The sequence below is a fragment of the Theropithecus gelada genome, chromosome 4, assembly GCF_003255815.1.
Source record: "Theropithecus gelada isolate Dixy chromosome 4, Tgel_1.0, whole genome shotgun sequence".
Lineage (NCBI taxonomy): Eukaryota > Metazoa > Chordata > Mammalia > Primates > Cercopithecidae > Theropithecus > Theropithecus gelada.
Genome location: NC_037671.1, coordinates 135239273 through 135258655, shown reverse-complemented (window position 1 = coordinate 135258655; position 19383 = coordinate 135239273). Strand labels below are relative to the sequence as shown.

Below are 19383 nucleotides of genomic sequence, written 5' to 3'. Positions count from 1 at the left end.
TAATCAAAAGATTAACACTATTTAACATTTGGTGTATATCATTCCATTATATTTATGCATAGCTGTAAAATATCAGTGTGATTTTGAACAAATGATTACTGTACAATTTTAATGGAGTAGTCACATGTGAAACATGCGCATTTCAATCCAATTTGTTCTTCATATTATTGCTCATTAGTAAAAATGTAATTAATATTGAGTTCTCATTTTTCCTTCCCTTAAAATCTAAACTGAAATAATGACATTGCATCTAGTAAAAAGAATGTTATCAATATTAATAAACAAATGAATAAATAAATCTAACAGGTGGTATATACTTAGGCAAATTAGCTGCAATTTAGTGTTTGATTTTACTTTTTTATTCAATATACATGTAACCATCATTTACTGATATCTAATTGTATTGCTAGGTATTCATCTTCACACTGTTGTTATTTTAGTTTATGTTGATGCAAGTTTCTTTTGTTTGTTCTTAAGAAGATATGGTTATGGAATAACTGTAATCCTCATTTGCTCCTCAGTTTATCATCAGAGATTTTATTTTGCCCCCACAAAGTGATTTCATGATCTTTTGTTTCTTAGGCTTTTGAAAATTCTTGGGATATGGTAGGGATACATGTAGGTAAATTCCATTTTATTAACTGATGAGAAGTGTTTATTGATGAAAGGATCTAGTTAGTATCCCTTGGGACCTTGTCAGTCAGGGCTACTTATCTGACTTGACCATGTCTTGCTGTGACATTGTATAAATTGGGGTCAAATGATAGTGACCACAAAAGATGCATTTACCGTATTAATAGGAGTATTTCTCCTTATAATTTTTTTTTTTTTTTTTTTTTTGGAGACAGGGTCTCACTCTCTTGCCCAGGCTGGAGTGCAGTGGCACCATCTCGGCTCACTGCAACCTCCGCCTCCTGGGTTCAAGCAGTTCTCTGCCTCAGCCTCCGAAGTAGCTGGGATTACAGGCACCCACCACTATGCCTGGCTAATTTTTTTTGTGTGTGTGTTTTTTAGTAGAGACTGGGTTTCACCATCTTGGCCAGTCTGGGCTTGAACTCCTGACCTCGTGATCCACCCTCCTTGGCCTCCCAAAGTGCTGGAATTACAGGCGTGAGCCACCATGCCCGGCCTCTCCTTATAATTTTTAACTGTAAGATTCTTTGAGACTTCCACATGTCCACTTTACTATTAGCTATGAATCAGCATGTTTTAAAATGATTATTGGGCTGGGTGTGGTGGCTTATGCCTGTAGTGCCAGCACTTTGGAAGGCTGAGGTGGGTGGATCACTTGAGCTCAGGACTTCGAGACTGGCCTGGGCAACATGGCAAAACCCCATCTCTAACAAAAAATACAAAAATTAGCCGGGTGTGGTGGTGCGCTCCTGTGGTCCCCGCTATTCGGAAGGCTGAGGTGGGAGGATGGCTTGAGCCTGGGAGTTGGAGGTTGCAGTGAGCTGAGATCACTGCAAACTCTGCCTGGGCAACTGAGCCAGACCCTATCTCAAAAGAAACAAACAAAAAGATTATTGGGTACATGATGTTGTTCTAGATCATGAGAAGAACTCTTTCATAAATGGGCTTTTAGATTTTAATCTGCCATGCACTTAGTGAAACATATGCAGGTTATATATTTGAGGTTATGTTCATCTTTGAATCATTGATCAAAATTTTTTATTGAAGATTAATGTATCTGAGCTCCTCTCTCTTGTTTCATAAAATTCTATATTTTGTTCTAAACAGCATAGCTTAACATATTTTATTCATGATATGGTCACGTGAATGTTCACTGATACCAAAATTTAGTATGCCAGGACTCAGTGTCCTCCCAATTCGCATTTGCTGCTGCTTTAGTGTCCTCTCTTTTGGTTATGGCACCACCCTCATCCTAGCCTAGAAACTTCTTTTACCTCTTGGAGACCCTTCTTTGCACTCCACATCCAGAACTTGTCAAGTTCTTTCAGCATTGTATCTAAAATATGCCTTGCATTCATCTATTTTCATCTCTAGTCCTCATTCCTAGTTCAGGCTTTTATTACCTCTTTCTTGCATTGTGATAGTAGCCTCTATACTTTCCCTATACTTTCAGCAATCTCTTTCCCTTCCAGTCCACTTTGGACCTTCTGACTAACTACTCAGCTCCTGCTCAAGAACTTTGAAATAGTTCCTCATTGCTTACGGACTAAAACTCTACTTCCTCATTTGGCTTTCAGAGTTTTACCAATTATAGCTTTAATTGCCTTTAAAATTGTTCTCTATCCCTGTCATCTTTCATGTATACTTTACTACTGAACTACTGAGTGTTCCCTGTCTCCTTCTGGTATTTCCTGCCTTAATGGCCTTTATTTCCCCTATCTTAAAACCCCTTACCCCATCTCAACATATTCAAATACCCTCTGTCTTTCAGGGCCCAACACAAATGTTAATTAAAACTTACCCTCATATCCATGTCTACTTGGAATCAATCTCTTCTTGTTGTTAGTTCCTGTTGTACTGCATCTTTACTTCTCTTATGGAATTTACCTGTTAGTATTATAGCAGTTTTAGAGATCTCTTAGAACATCTCCTAGCCTGTGAACTTCTTGAGAGAGCAAGGTCTATGTCTGACTCTTTTTGTTCACTACTGCCCCTGTACACAATAGAAGTATTTCCTCAGTGAATGAGTATCAGGGAGAATAGTACTGACATTTTGGGGATCAGGCATTTGAATACACTATCCTTAATGAACATTTTTTTTTTCTTGTATGTGTAAAGCACAGAGGGATGGGAACACCACAAATATGACCATGTCAAAGACCTTCTTCTCAAGGAGCCTTGAAGAAATATGACATACACACAAACAATTACACTATAAGATAGATGAGAGAAAATGTGATTGTAGCTACATGAGAAGTACAGACTAAATCTATGCAAGGTCAGAAGAGCTTCTGAGTGGGGGATAAGGGTAAGTGTCAAAGAGCAGGTTACATTTGAGCTGGACTTTGAGGGATGAGTAGAATTTAAATAGAGACTTGGGTGATGAGGGTAACCTAAGGGAGTTTGGAATGTAAAAATTCTGAGGTAAAGAAGCACTTGGATTATCTCAGAAAGGATGTGCAGTTCTGGTTGGCTCAAATATGGATAAACTGAATTGCAGTAGTGTGAGGTTGTGCTCAGAAGGTATAGGTTGGAGCCTGCTTGAGTTAGAGAGTTTTTGGGATCTTTTTGTTTAAGTACTGACAGTTTGTGCACACAGAATGATTTTTTTCCCCCACTAGAAAAGCCACCACTGATCATTATTACCTCATCAATGGCATGAACACAGTGTTGAAAATGCGTTCTGAATCTGGTTCTTATATAGTATAGCACTGGTTTATATTTTACCCACACATTTACTGAATGCCTCCAACTCCTCAAGTGAATAACTTTAATAAGATTTGAAATTTTGAACTGAGTGGGCGTGGTGGCTCATGCTTGTAATTTCAGCACTTTCGGAGGCCAAGGCAGGAGGATTGCTTGAGCCCATGAGTTCAAGGGTAGCCTGAGCAACATAGTGAGACCCTATCTCTACAAAAAGTAAAAAATTAACTGGGTGTGGTGGTGCATGCCTGTAGTTTCAGCTACTTAGGAGGCTGAAGTGGGAGGACTACTTTAGCCCAGGAGGTCAAGGCTGCAGTGAGCCGTGATTGTGCCACTGCACTCTACTCCAGCCTTGGGCAACAAATCGAGACCCTGTCTGAATAAAAAGAAAAAGAAACTTTGAACCAACAGGAATCTAGTCTGTGATAGCCTCTTTAATTCTTGATTCACTAATCTTGAGTCCTGATATCTGTGCCATATTGTCATGGTTTTGCCAAAGTACTTTCAGGAGTAGATTTAAACTGTATGCTTGCTTTATAAATATATTCTGTAGTAGATACAGAAATACAAAGTATATCAAATGTGAATATGGTCTTAAAAAGAGGATGATGGAGACATTTGAAAAATTCTGTTTTGTGAGCTTAAGAGTTGCTGTTGTAGTCAATGACTAGTTTTGTTTTTCTTAATGCTTCATTTTCTATTGCTGTAAGAAATTTGGCTTTACACTATTTGTTAGTCACAACTGAGTGCTCACCATCTCTAAATTTCATTTGATGTGAGAAACCTGGAAAATCCATACAATTAAATGTGTTAGAGTAAATATAAATTTACAATATAATATAAAAAATTTAAAGTAAATAAAAGCCAGTGTTTTGGACATCACACACAGAGGCATTACGTCATCATAAAGGTTGGTGGTTTTCATTATGATGGATTTTATATCTAAATCAGTATTTTAATTATGTCATTTGAATCCTAGAATTTAATACAGAAATAGAGAATGTAAATAAAGTCACCAAAAATAACTTAAAATGAGGAATTGCTTTAAAAGGAAAGGAGAAAGAGAGCTAAATATGTTCATCTTGGCTGAGAGACAGTGAAATAGAGGCATAAGTCTATAAATATTTGGAACTTGTAAACACCAAGGGAGAAAAGATGTATTTTAATTTTATAGCAGGATATAGCTAAGAGTAAGAAAATGAAATGTAGGATGACTCATTTTTATGGGATTACTATTTTGGTAGATTGGAAGAATGCCAAGATATAGTTTATCTCTTTTTCAAAATTATGAGCTTCTTGAGAGCAAGGTTCATAACATCTCACTAATTTTTGTAGTTCCAGCATTGGCATATTGTCTGTGCTCATAAGTTATTTGAATTGAATTTCAGCAAGGCATCTGGCAATTTCACATTATTCTTCAGCAATGATAGAGAAATGCTGGCTAAATGATAATATTATTAAGTGGATTTAGGACTTCTTCATTTCAGAATCTTGCTACTAGATCAGTGATAGAAACTGAACTATCAGTTAGACTATTTCTTTTTCATTATCGTATCCCAGAACCTAGTACACAATAAGCACGAAGTCTTTATTGAATGAAGGATTTTAATGAATGCTTTAGGTCCCCAACCCTAGCTCTGTCTTTTAAAAAATGTGTGTGGAGGCCAGGTGCAGTGGCTCACGCATGTAATCCCAGCACTTCAGGAGGCGAAGGCAGGCAGATCACCTGAGGTCAGGAATTTGAGGCCAGCCTGGCCAACATGGTGAAACACCATCTCTACTAAAAATAAAAAAATTAGCTGGGTGTGGTGGCACATGCCTGTAATCCCAGCTACTTGGGAGGCTGAGGCAGGAGAATCGCTTGAACCCTGGAGGTAGAGATTGCAGTGAGCTGAGATCGTGCCACTGCACTCCAGCCTGGGCAATAGAGTGAGACTCAGTCCCAAAAAATAAAAAATAAAAATAAATAAATAAATATGTTGGAGTTTCCATCCCAAAGCTCTTTTCACATTAGTGGGTGAATTTGCAGTCTTTTGAAGTCTGTAGGCACAAACAAGTATATGGTCTGCAAACATGGTACAGTGTATCAAAATTTTGTGAGATCCAGTTGAGAGAGAAAATAATTTTGTATCCAGGAATCTTTTGGCTTTTGTTATTAATTAACAGCTACTAAAATGTTTAGTTCACAGAACTAAAAACTTATTCTGTTAGAAGTCTATCAGAAGGATAATAATAACAAAAAACCTTGCCAATACTATAAGTCAGATATGATTTCATTTGATTAAAGAAAATGGTGCAAAATGGGTAGGGTGGCACATATCTGTAGTCCCAGCTACTCTGAAGGCTGAGCTGGGAGGTTTGCTTGAGGCCAGTGGTACAAGGCTGTAGTGCGCTATTTGTATCTGTGAATAGCCACTGTACTCCTGCTTGGCAACATAGCGAGACCCCATCTCTAAATAAATAAAATAAAATAAAATAAAATAAAATAAAATAAAGAAATGTTGCAATAGATATTCTAGTTACAGAGGAAAGTGCAGATATTCCCCAATTTTTCATAGAGTTACATCTCAATAGACCCATCATAAGTTGAAAACATTATAAGGCAAAAGTATGTTTTTAACTTATAATATCTTTAACATACAGTGGGCTTATCCAGAAGTAACCTCTTTGTAAGTTAAGGAGCTTACTGAATGTGTATTGCTTTTGCACCATCCTAAAGTTGAAAGATCAATACATTGATCCATTGTATGTTAGGAACCATCTATGTATTATATGACTTTGGATATTTTTTCATACTGATTGACAGCAAATTATAGTTTTGGTTTGTTGATTTTTGCTTTCTTGTGACACCTGTGTATTCAGGCAGAATACTTACTGGATTTTCAACAGCATTCTAGGTTATGACATGTTGGCTATGCATGTTTTAATTCTGTATCAGTTATCTGTTGTGGTATAACAGGTTAACCCCAAACCTAGTGGCTTAAACAATATTTATTATTTCACAGCTTCTGTGGGTCAGGAATCCATATGTGGCTTACCTGGGTCCTTTGTTTCAAGGTCTTTTAAGGGGTGGTAGTGATCTCAAAGCTTGACTGGAAAGAATCCCTTTCCTAGCTTGCTCATTTGGTTATTGGCTGGATTCATTTCCTTGTGAGCTGATGGGTGGAAACTTTCATCTATCATCTCATGAGGTGAAGTTCCTTGCCACATGAGCCTCATCATAGAACATCTCACAAGAGGGCAGTTTTGCTCACCAGAGTGAGCAAGCAAGAAGGCAAGAGAGAGAGTATTAATAAGATGAAAGTCAGTCTTCTGTAATCTAATTATGAAAGTGACATCCCATTACTTTTGTTGTATTCTCTTCACTAGAAGCAAGTTATTAGGTATAGTCCACACTCAAGGAGAGGCATTTACACAACAGTGTGTATACCAGGAGGTGGGAAAGATTGGAAACTATGTCTGAAGCTACCTGTAGATAGGCACAGGAGGCAGGGAAATTCTGGGTAGAAGAGGGTGGGTCCCTGGTTAAGTTACCACCCTCAAGCCTAAAGGCCTGATACTGTGGCCCAAAGTGAGAACTTACATCCCTGTTTTCCCACTTGAATGCTGCCTTTTCCAAAACCACCCATGGCTTGCCCTGCTCCCCATCCTGTGCCCATAAAAACCTCAGGCTCAGCCGGCAGAGAGGAGGAGAAGCAGCTGGAGGTCGGAGACTGGTTGGATGTTGGAGAGAAGCAGCTTGACTTCAGAAGGACAGCTTGATGGTATAGCTTTGGAGAAGAGTCTAGTTGGAGATGGCTGGATTTCAGGGGAAAATTACCTTCCTGCTTCATCCCCTTTTCAGCTCCCCTTGCTGCTGAGAGCCACTTTCTTTCTTTTTTTTTTTTTGAGACGGAGTCCCGCTCTGTCGCCCAGGCTGGAGTGCAGTGGCACGATCTCGGCTCACTGCAAGCTCCGCCTCCCAGGTTCACACCATTCTCCTGCCTCAGCCTCCCAGGTAGCTGGGACTACAGGTGCCTGCCACCATGCCCGGCTACTTTTTTGTATTTTTAGTAGAGATGGAGTTTCACCATGTTAGCCAGGATGGTCTCGATCTCCTGACCTCGTGATCCACCCGCCTCAGCCTCCCAAAGTGCTGGGATTACAGGCGTGAGCCACTGCGCCCGGCCGAGAGCCACTTTTATTGGCAATAAAATCCCCTGCATTTACCATCTTCAGTTTGCCCGGGCGACCTCATTCCTCCTAGATGCTGGACAAGAACTCGGGTGCCATGAGTGTGGGTGCAAAAGGCTGCCACACCGACCCTCCACTGAGGTGTTAACACTTAAGCTGTCTACAGATGGCAAAGCTAAAACGGCACTGTACCATTCCTTCTGTGGCTTAAGGGGTCGTGGGCATACCCCTTAGACACTGTCATGGGGCCTGCACAGAGTTTTGCTCCTGCAGGTGCCCAAAAGCACTTGACCTGGCTCCCGCAGCCACTCATCTGCATGCTCTCCCTCCTGAGACCGGGTTGAGTGAGTGGAGTTCACCCCCTGCCAGCACCCGTGCACTCCAGTTCCAGCCTGTGAAGGGGTCAGGGAAATATCTTGTTTCACTATCAGAGTTGAGGAAGCTTTTAAATGATATTTGGGGCTAGCTGTGATGGCACATGCCTGCAGGCCCAGCTGTTCAAGAGGATAAGGTGGGAAGATACCTTGAGCCCAGGTGTTCCAGTCCAATTTGCACAACATAGACCCTGTCTCTAAAAAACAAAACAAAAATTAAATGATACCTGGATCCTGTTGTCATTTTTTATTTAGTGGAAATGCAATGAAGAAAATGCAAAAAATCCCCACCTTTCATATATAATTTTTTCATGTGTAAAAGTTACGTGGATGATACGATCTAGGGGCAGTTCTGGTTGGAAAGAGCTAACAAATAGTTATAATGTACTAGTTATCTCTTCCCTTTTAGAAACATTGTTCAATGATTTTCAGAATTCAAAATATGTTTCCTAATTTTCCCCTCCTCTCCTCTCCCCTCCTCTTCTTCCCCTCCCTGATGTCGAACCACAGGTTTAATCCACTTAAGTTCAGAGGATGTGTTCAATTGAGGTCCAGAATTTATCACTTTGAACATACCTAGACATTTCCATCTTTTTATGTAGTCTGAGGCCTGTGCTTATCACTAGTATTAGTACTTTCTTATTTCTATATTCTGCTCTTTTGTGTAAAGCAGAGGCAAAAATGCAAAGACAATTTTGAATAATGGCAAAACATTGTTTTCCAAGGCTCGTATTTCTGATGAATTGTAACAGCTAGCCAAAAGGCATTGAAAGGACACCATGCAGAAACATGAAAAAGACCCTTAGCTAAAGAGAGTGGAGACATCTCTGTATGAAAGTCTAATACTATGTATGCAAAAGTCAAAGACCACCCTCTATTTTTACTCAGCTGTAAGAAAATGCTGTACTATTCATCTTTCTGAACATTTGATTAAAATAAGTGCTTAGAAATCTCTGCATGCAGCATAGCTTCTCTTCGTAAATTGTCTGACAAGGAGATACAGCAGGTCTTTAATTTTGTCTCTGCTAAATAGGGCCTGATAAGGCAAAACCCTCAAAATCTTACTGTAACCATCATGCCAGCATTTTGCAGGCATTTAATATTGTTCTCTAGAGTTTTAGCCTTACTTAGTCCTTAAGATATAGAAACTTTGAGAACCTACACTTTAAAAAATTATTTCTAAGATTTTGATCCTTATACAAAAAAAACTAGCCGGGTGAGGTGGCGGGCGCCTGTAGTCCCAGCTACTCGGGAGGCTGAGGCAGGAGAATGGCGTAAACCCGGGAGGCGGAGCTTGCAGTGAGGCGAGATCCAACCACTGCACTCCAGCCTGGGTGACAGAGCGAGACTCCATCTCAAAAAAAAAAAAAGAAAAAAAAAAAGATTTTGATCCTTAAGCCTCAGATTACTCATCTGTAAAATGGGGAATACTGAGAAGTAATTTATGTGGTTATTGACCCTCAGTTCCACCAAAGTTCCTGAATGTAGCTGCAGAGTTGCTGAATATCTCCTCATTTCCTTTCTGCAGAAGCTTCTGTACATTCTTTCTTGATTCTGCCAGTAATCCAAAGATACCCTTTCTTTAACCTCTTTTTTCCCTGAGAATGCCTGTTGTCTCCTACTCTTCCTTGCCCCTTCAGCTTTACAAAGCAGAGATCTAGTGTAAATACGTGAAACATGCCTCCTGGTGTTAAAACAAAAAAGTAGGCTATGTTTCATCCGGTTTATATTTAAATATTACAAATATTTTTGCCAAGTCTTCATATTTAAAATAAGGAAGTTTTAAAAAAGCTTGATTAAATGAGATCACAATTAGCAACTGCTTCAAATGTACTTTTCATTCTTTCTTCTTGAATGAGATATTACTAAGACAGGCTTTGGAGGTAACAATTCCATGCTAGTCAAATGACTTAATAATTCGTTATTTTTTATTTGATTTATCAATTAACATTCTGCTTAAAGAGAATTATGACAAGAAGTAGTATTTCTTTTAATATGACTTAATCATTCTAATTGCTTCTAAAATGCAGAGTTAGCAATCAAAAAGCAAAGTATGGCCTGGATATCTTCTAACCTGCTATTTTAGGTGATTTTGGACAATTGCAAATCTTCCCATACTGAAGAATCATACTAGTGTTCCTGCCAGTGACCTCTGGTTCCTAACAGGTTCCTTAAAGCTGAATCCTTGATAGTCTATGGCTCAGCTGTTCATGTCTGCAGTCTGGAGGCCTTTGATGGTAGTGATGCCATCCATGCTCCTGTCTTGCTGCCTCTACACAGGCCTTGTGAAGATCAGACACATGTTTCTTACAGTGCTCTGGACATGGTGACACACACCTTACATGTGTAGGAAGGTAATATTGATGTCTTTTCTAGACATGGGCTATGATTTTTCTTTTTGGCATGACAGTTTTTTATCATCTGGGTTCATAGCCCTGTAGTTGGAGCTTTCAACAGAGTCCTGCACATCTATCTGTCAGTTTGAATTAATGCTCCACCAGTTAATCCATAGTTAGAGGGTACATACCAAGAATCCCTCTTCCAAGAGGGCCAGCTTTCAAGGAGCCATGGTTTGACTCACAGTGACATTCAAAGTCTCTTCAGGTTAATTCAGGGACAGGGCTCATTTGATAATCACTGACCTAAGCATAAAATTTTAGTGGCCTGTGCTGACAAATACATGTATTAAGAAGACTGTTTACCAAACTAACTTCAAGGTCACTAGGAGGGTCTAATTAAGATACATCCCACATTGATAGCAATGGCAGGAACTAGTTGAGAACCAAAGGCTACAGACAGAGCCCCAGTACTTTGAGGCCTTTGGCTATTACTGAAGAATCAATTTAGGCATGCTATTTTATTAAATTAATTTTATTGAGGTGGAATTTATATACAGTAAGGTACACCCATTTTAATTACAAATTGATGAGTTTTGATAAATGTATACCTGGGTAATTAACACAACAGGTATTCTATTAGACTAGCAACATAGGTACCTTATAAGAATAAGGGAATCTTGATTCATTTTACCAAGAGATTACATATGATAGTTATTTTGTGGGATTATATTCTCAACTAAGCACACATCAGGTAGAAGTCTTCTATAGCGAGGGCCATAATCAGTTAAGTACTGTTCATTTTCCCAGGGTGCTGTGGCTCTCACAACTCTGGCTTGGAATGCATCTCTGAGAGAACTAGGTCTTCATCTAGACCTGCTACTCTCCACACAGAGTGAACTTGGTCAAGTTGTAGGTCTTTCACTTCTCTTTTTTTTTTTTTTTTTTTGAGACGGAGTCTTGCTCTGCTGCCCAGGCTGGAGTGCAGTGGCCGGATATCTGCTCACTGCAAGCTCCGCCTCCTGGGTTCACGCCATTCTCCTGCCTCAGCCTCCGGAGTAGCTGGGACTACAGGCGCCCGCCACTGCGCCCGGCTAGTTTTTTGTATTTTTTAGTAGAGACGGGGTTTCACCGTGTTAGCCAGGATGGTCTCGATCTCCTGACCTCGTGATCCGCCTGCCTCGGCCTCCCAAAGTGCTGGGATTACAGGCTTGAGCCACCGCGCCCGGCCGGTCTTTCACTTCTCTGGCCTCTGTTTCTTCATCAGTAAAACAAGAGGACTCAGTCTGAGAATTTCTATCTCTGACATTCTTAATTTCTCATGATAATGAGACCAAATTATTTGATTTGGATGTGGCTATTCCAGACGTAAATAGAAAGCTACTCTCTACCAGTGTTGCTTCTCTAAGGATGAATTGTACTCGTTAATGAACAGGAATAAATCCGAATACCTTTGTAGCATTATTCCTGCCATGGATGTTAATGTGGAATATATCTTGATTATACTCGCATAATGACCTTGAAGTTAGTTAGGTAAATAGCCTGCTACATACACTTATTTATTTTGCATTGAATATTTTATAATTGTTGCTTTTTATTGGCTCTTGTTAGAGAAAAGAAAACCTTATCTCTGTTGTTCAGGCCGGTAACTACTCCTGAAAGACAAAGAAATACATTGTTAACTGTTGGCAGTGCTGGGTTGGCAAGCATTGTTTGCTGTGAATACTGAAGTTTGATTAACATGGGTGTTATATTACAGATACTGTTAGACCAGTTTAAGCTAAAATGAAATTAATCATAGCATTTAATACAGCCCACATCTAGTTGTAAATACATAATTTGAAACTGGAAAGGCATTTTCATTAGAAATAACATTTTAAACAGTAGTTAGAGTCTCTGAATAGAAAGACCTATTTAGCCTACAGTGTACCTAAAGTTATGACACTAATGTAATTATGGAACCTAATTGTTATTTTAACCATTTATTTATAACTGGATTTCTGTTGGGGGAAGTACTGGTTTACAGACTTAGAATATTTGCATTACAAACATATTTGGCTTCTTAACATGTACCAGATACTATGCTGGGTACTGGGAATACAGAGTTAATAAATACAATCCCTTTCCCCAATGAGTACATGGTGGGGAAGATTCAACAAACATAATCATAAAGCAACAAGGTTTACAAAAGAAATTATGAGGTACATGCAAGGATCAGCTAAGCATAAGGTACTGAGTACCTTGGACGATTCATACTGAGCTGAATAGGAAAGGATTCATAGAAATTGGTAAGGTGAAGAGAGGCGGGTCGGGGGAGCATCCCAGGCAGAGGAGTATGAATAAGGGCATAGAGAAGAAAGTACAAGCACTTTATATTACTGGGGCAAGGCAAGAAGTAGTAAAAGAAGAGGCAGGAGAAAGAGAACCAGATTATGGTGGATCTTAGTTGTCCTATTTAGAAGTGTGGATTTTTCCTGTGTCCAGTTTCCTGAGCTGGTCGGGTTTTTGTTAAAGATAGACCACTGAGACAGGGCTATGGAGAGTCGGTTTGAGGACTTAGGGATAGCAGCCTTATCAGGTGGTTGAAGTCAGCTGGTGGGGAAATAAAGAAGGCCTGAACTATGACAGAGGTGATCCGAATTGAGAGGAGGGGAGATAGTCGACAAAAATGTACGATGTAAGTAGTCAGATCTGAGGATTGGTTAGATTTGAGGGAGAAAAGAGAGCGTCAGTGCAAGTTCAGACTTCTGCTGTTGTTGACTTTGTGACTGAGAAAGGATTAACCAAAAAAAGAGGCAGTTTTGACAGGGAAAAGTAAAAATCTAGTTTGGACAAGTTGAGTTTGAGGTGACTGTGGTGATGGTCAACATGCAGTCAACATATCTCTAAGATATATGGAAGGTTAGAGACCTAGAGGTGTAGATTTGGGGGCCATTAGCATATAGAGGATTTTTATTTTATTTATTTATTTATTTTGAGACAGAGTCTTGCTCTATTGCCCAGGCTGGAGTGCAGTGGCACAAACTCGGCTCACCACAACCTCCGCCTCCTGGGTTCAAGCGATTCTCCTGCCTCAACCTCCCAAGTAGCTAGGACTACAGGCGCATGCCCGACTGACTTTTGTATTTTTGGTGGAGACAGGGTTTTACTATGTTGGCCAAGCTGGTCTTGAACTCCTGACTTCATGATCCACCCACCTCGGCCTCCCAAAGTGCTGGGATTACAGGCGTGAACCACCGCGTCCAGCCTATAGAGGATTTTTGAAACCCCAGAATAAAGTAAAATAATAACTTTTAAAAACCTTCATTCAAAGTGAGCTTGGCATGTTTTGAGGTATTTATTCTAGTTTCCTTCAACTTCTTTTCTTTTTTCTTTCTTTCTTTCTTTCTTTTTTTTTTTCGAGACAGAGTTTTGCTCTTATTGCCCAGGGTGGAAAGCAATGGCGTGATCTTGGCTCACCATAACCTACCCCTCCCAGGTTAAAGCGATTCTCCTGCCTTAGCTTCCCGTGTGACTGGGATTACAGGCATGCACCACCATGCACGGCTACTTTTTTGTATTTTTAATAGAGGCGGGGTTTCTCCATGTTGGTCAGGCTGGTCTTGAACTCCTGAACTCAGGTGATCTGCCCACCTTGGCCTCCCAAAGTTCTGGGATTACAGGCACGAGCCTCTGCACGCAGCCATCTTCTTTTCAAATTGGGAACTTGCCTGTCAGAGGACACTCATACCTTACCCCATAGCTGGATAGATTATGAGTACAAACAATTGGCAATTTAGCTCATTCACTTAATTGTTTACTCATTCCACAAATATGTATTAAACACAGTCTGTACCTAGTTCTTGGCAGACATATAAAGTTGTGACAGAATGATTCTCCCTGCCCTCTAGGAAGTTGCAATCACAATGATCAGATTCTCATATTTTAAATCACCTACTGTCTAATCAATGAAGTTGTTTTAAGGGGTAAGCAGTTATGATAGACTAATGCTATTAGCCAATAACTGTTTGCTTAAGAAAAAAAGAAGAAACAGGCATAGATTTTACTCTTAGGTAGTTCTTTGCCCTATTTGTTACAGTGCAGAATCTTATTTGTTCAGGGCAAACAATGAAGAACAGTGTAAAGAAAGGAGCATGAACTGAGGGTTTTTTCCTGGGAATGTACGTTTGTATCAAATGTGAGGAAAGTTGTGTCACCACTAACAATATTTAAATAAAAATATGGTTGTAGCCATTAATATCAAGCCTGCAGTGTTCATTGTTTCAGAAACTAGTCCGATTGATATTCTGATTGTCTCTGTTCCTATTATTCAGGATTGTAGACAATTGTGTTTGTCTTTTTCTCTCTTTATTGGTACTGATAAGAGTCATATTATGAGTTTCATATTTTTGTCCCAAATGTCCTGGGGTGGGAGAAAGCAAGTGTAGTAGAAAGATTGTATATCTTTAGGCTGTGCTACTCATAATGTGCCAATTAACTGAAATATATTTAACCCTGTGAAAAAATTGATTCTATAGAAGGAAAAAGCAAATCTGAAGTACATGTAAAGTATAATGAATATAAATTCAAGCATTAACTAAATTCTGCTAAAATGCAGACATTTCAGGAATAGCTTCTGAGTAATCATGTTACTTATCACATTATTTCCCTGACTTTTGCCTTTAAAATACAATTTAACTAAAATGAACCCTGGGCATTGGTTTCTCTATCTGATTTTATTGCCAATAACTTAAATGTGAGGCATCCAACTCTTGCCATTTCTACTGTTTCTATGGTAACCAAAGTGTGCAAACCCAGCAGTATCACTTTCTTTCACAGCTGGCATTTTGTGTTCACAGTAAGAAGAGGAGTTTTAGTAAAGCATAGTCTGTGTTAATTGGGATGTAACTAGGTCAGAACAATTTTGGTATCCTTTCTTCATCCTTTTAGGTTTTTTGTGTGGGTGAAGGTGTGTATGCATGAACTGTAGTTTTCTTTCTTTTTTTTAAAAAAAATGTGTACTTTCACTCAAATTAATCACTGTTAGTCTTTTGAAAATTAAGCATTACATCTGCAAACACAACTTAGTATAGAATCTTGAGGATTGGATGGAGTTGCCCTGAGACTTGACCCATAGCCTTGTATACCCTTGAATATTTCCGTTAAGAAAGATGAAATGATGGATATGAAAATTCTTTGAAAAATTAAGCACACTTTGATGGTGATTATTTGTTCATTTGTATTTTAAAACATCAAGTTTCATATTTTGAAACATCAAGTATCTTGAGACCTTAACATTTATTTACTTGTTCTAAAGGGAACAGGCAATCCCAGTAAAGAAATGCACATTTAAAAATGACTTCCCTCTGCAATTCCAGGTCTTAACTTGACTACAGGAGCCCTTCTCTGTGGTTACTGCCCAAGCTCTAGGTTCGGTTCTCAAACTACAAAAGAGCTCATAAGCTACTACTCCCCTAAATGATGTCACTGCCTCTGCCCTCATCTCAGACTTTACATGGAGAGTCCACACTTAGAGCTTCCATAGGCTTCAAGTATGTTAAATCAAAGGTATTCTCTACTAACTTCAATACTAGAAAAGAGATATTCCTCTTTTCTCTCTCTTTGTGTCTTTATTCCATTGTGTTACTTATATTCTCTGTTTCGACATAGAGTGACCGTAAGAACTTCTATCAGGAGATAGCTGAGTGATCTAAAACCACCTCCTGTACTACTTGCATTCAGCAGCTTATAATCTATGTTCATTTCTTACATGAAGCAATTTTTGCTCTCAGATCTCATACTTCATAGTGTTTTTATCTCACTATCTTTATTTTTAAAGGGTTTAAGCTCAAACTTAAGGAATGAAAAATAATAAAAAAATAAGATAGCTTATTTGATCATTTTACAATTAAAAAAATTGTTATGTCCCCCAGAGATCCCATTCTCGTTAAGGCTTTCAAAAGTGTCCTCTAAATCTTCCTTTACCGTTTCCCTGTTTATTTGGATCTCATTTACTGTGTCTGACTTCTGTAAATGCACAGAAATTATTTTTCGGAATCACTTATGACCCAGTTGTCCATTCCAGAGGCCTCTTCTCAGCTTTTATTATGTTGCACCTGATGGCTACTTCTTCCTTTTTAGGTTCTCTTAGCTTCGAGAACCCTGTGCTGTCTAGGTTTTCTTACCTTTGTTTTCTTTTTTATCTTATTTATTTTATTTTTTATGTTTTTGGTTTTCTTACCTTTGATGTTCCTTCACAGGATCTTTCTCTTTTTTTTCTTTATTTGTTTTTTTTTGTTGTTGTTGTTGTTTGTTTGTTTTTTGAGACAGGATCTCGCTCTGTTGCCCAGGCTGGAGTGCAGTGGCGTGATCTCAGCTCACTGCAACCTCCACGTCCCAGGTTCAAGCAATTCTCCCTTCACAGAATCTTTCACTGACTCTTGTTCCTCCAACCTCCCTTTATTCTCTTTTGCTTCCTTCGTTTATTTATTTATTATTTCTTTCTTAGACTGAAGAAGCTAAGAAATGCTAAATAAACTAAAACTGTAGTTAAAAATCTTTCTTAGAAAACATCAACCCCAGATGATCTTAGAGGCAGGTTCTCAAAATTTTCAACTGATTGTTTTGATATTATTCAAACATTGTCAAATAATAGAGAAAGGGGGAATGCTCCAAACATATTCCAGAAAGCCAGTATAATCTTGATAGCAAAACCAGACAAAGTATGAAAAAGAAAAATTTCAGGCCAACCTCACCTGTGAGTATAGTTGTAAAAATATTAAACAAAATACTAGTAAACCAAATCCAGGAATACGCGTGTATTTTTTTTAGAGATAGGGTTTTCGCCATGTTGCCCAGGCTGGTTTCAAACTCCTGAGCACAAGCGATCTGCCCTTCTCGGCCTCCCATAGTACTGGGATTACAGACTTGTGCCATCATGCCTGGCCTATTTTTATTATATGTTTTAAAATGCCATTTCTCTAATTATAAGCAATACCAAAATAGACAAAATCAAACATTATAGAAATATTTAGTGTACTAGAAGTGATAATCTCTTCAAATCATCTGCCATCAGAAATTGGGCAGAAGGAAAGATAGAGAGAGAGAGAGAGAGAGAGAGAGAGAGAGATGATAGACGGATAGATAGTACATCTATTTCAACTGTTTAAAAATTATGGGGAAGACAAGATAATATAACAAGTGATGCTAATCCTAGTCATGTAAAACCCGAAGTCTCTCCAAGTTGTGTGATTCTGTATAGCTGACAACCCCCTTCCCAACCCTTTGCCTGACCTCTCAATTTCTGGTCCTTACTCTCCTCTTCTCACATTGACCTCTTTGCTCTTTCTCTCATTAGCCAGTCTGTTAGCTCACCCAGGTTTTTCCTAACTGCTCTCAACACCATGACCTTGCCCTTGCCCTTGCCCTTGCCCTCCTGCAAACCTTGTAGCAGTAGCAGTCCTCCCCAACTGCCAAAGCAAAGGCCAGAAGGTGCTCAAGAACCTGCCCAATTCTGGTACTAAAATGACTTGGATGAAAACAGAACCATTTGAAACAGCAAGCAAGCCCTTCCTTGGGTTTCTTCTCTTTATAATTACCATCTCTGTATCACTCTATTTTTCCTGACCCCTCCTATTCTTCTTAGTCTTGTCTCCAGTTCACCAGGTATCCCCTCTTTTGCTTCGGACCTTCCAGCTTGCTCCTCGCTCTGCCAGGACTGTCCTTCCCTTAGACACCCAGCTGACTCAGGTCTTATTCCAAATGTTACCTTCTCAAAGAGGCTTTCTCTGAAGAATCTAAAATAATGCTTAAATAATGCTGACAATTATACCCTCCCAACCTACTCCCAACAATGCCTGTCTCCATGCCTTGCTTTATTTTTTGTCTCTGTTATCTTCTTATTATATGATACATATACAAGAATATTTGGAATATTTATGGATGTTACAAAGCATAAAAATACAGTAAACTGTTGAGAACCTGTCACTTTACCCAGTAAGTGGAAGGTTACCAGTAGCAAGCTTATGTTTATGTTTCCCCCATTCTATCCTGCTTCCTCTGAAGAGGTAACATATATCTTGGATTTTGAATCTATTACTGTCTTCTACTTAAAGAGCTATCACATTTTTATAAGTGTCTAAACAGTATATTCTTTAGCTTTGTCTGGTTTTAAGCTTTATGAAATGGCATCCTGTTCTATATAGTCTTAAATCTTGCTTTTTTTAACCCAACAAAATGCTTCTAAGATTTGAACATGTTTTTACATTTATTTGTAATTCAGTGATTTTTTTATTGCTATATTAAAATTCATTGTGTGACTCTACCACAGTTTTAAAAAAAATTACAATCTGGCATTTTTAAAAATGACATTACTGATTCCAAGGCTATATACAGTTGTTCCTTTTGCAAGGTCATGCCAAATTGTTTTCCAAAGAAGTTGTACCAACAACTATTCTGCCACTAGCTATGTACTGGAATTCTGACTGACCTGCTTCCTATTCAGGATTCTAAATTTTGAACCCATCTAGTAGGTATGAAATGGTATCTCATTGTGATCTTAATTTATATTTCCCTCATTATTGATGAGGTTGAACATCTTTTTATATGTGTATTGGTTAAACCTGTCTGTGCTTTAGTTAAATGCCTGTTCAGACATTTTACCTGTTTTTCTATTTTGTCGTTTTTCATATTGACTTGTAGGAGTTCTTTATTTTGGATACTGAATCTTTGTTGCTTATATGTGTTGTGTATATTTCTGCCAGTTTGTGCTTTGTCATTTATTTGCTTTATCTTTTGATAATTGGAAGTTATTTTAATATAGCCAAATTTATCAGTCTTTTCTTTTATGATTAGGGTTTTTTTTTTGTATCTTGTTTAAGAAATTCTTCCCTAACTTAGGATCAAAAAGATGTTCTATATTTTTCTCCAAAAGTTTTAAAGTTTTGCTTTTCACATCTGCCTAAAATTGATGTGTTTATGGTATGAAGTGAAGATTCATTTAATTGATTTTTTCCACATTTGAATGACTTGTTGTACCAACACCATTTATTGAACAGATCCTCCTTTCTCTGCTGATCTCAGGTTTCCCTTCTCTTGGTATCATGATTCCATTGAGGGTCTCCGCTCTATCCCACTGATCAATTTGTTCCATAGGAGCAAAATCCCTGATGGGATTTTGATTGAAA

General features: G+C 38.6%; 1 protein-coding gene across 4 annotated transcripts in view; it reads left to right on the top strand.

Moving 5' to 3' along the window:
• CDK19 (cyclin dependent kinase 19) overlaps positions 1-19383 on the top strand; it is a 217407-nt gene that overhangs the window by 152091 nt on the left and 45933 nt on the right. The window lies entirely within an intron of this gene.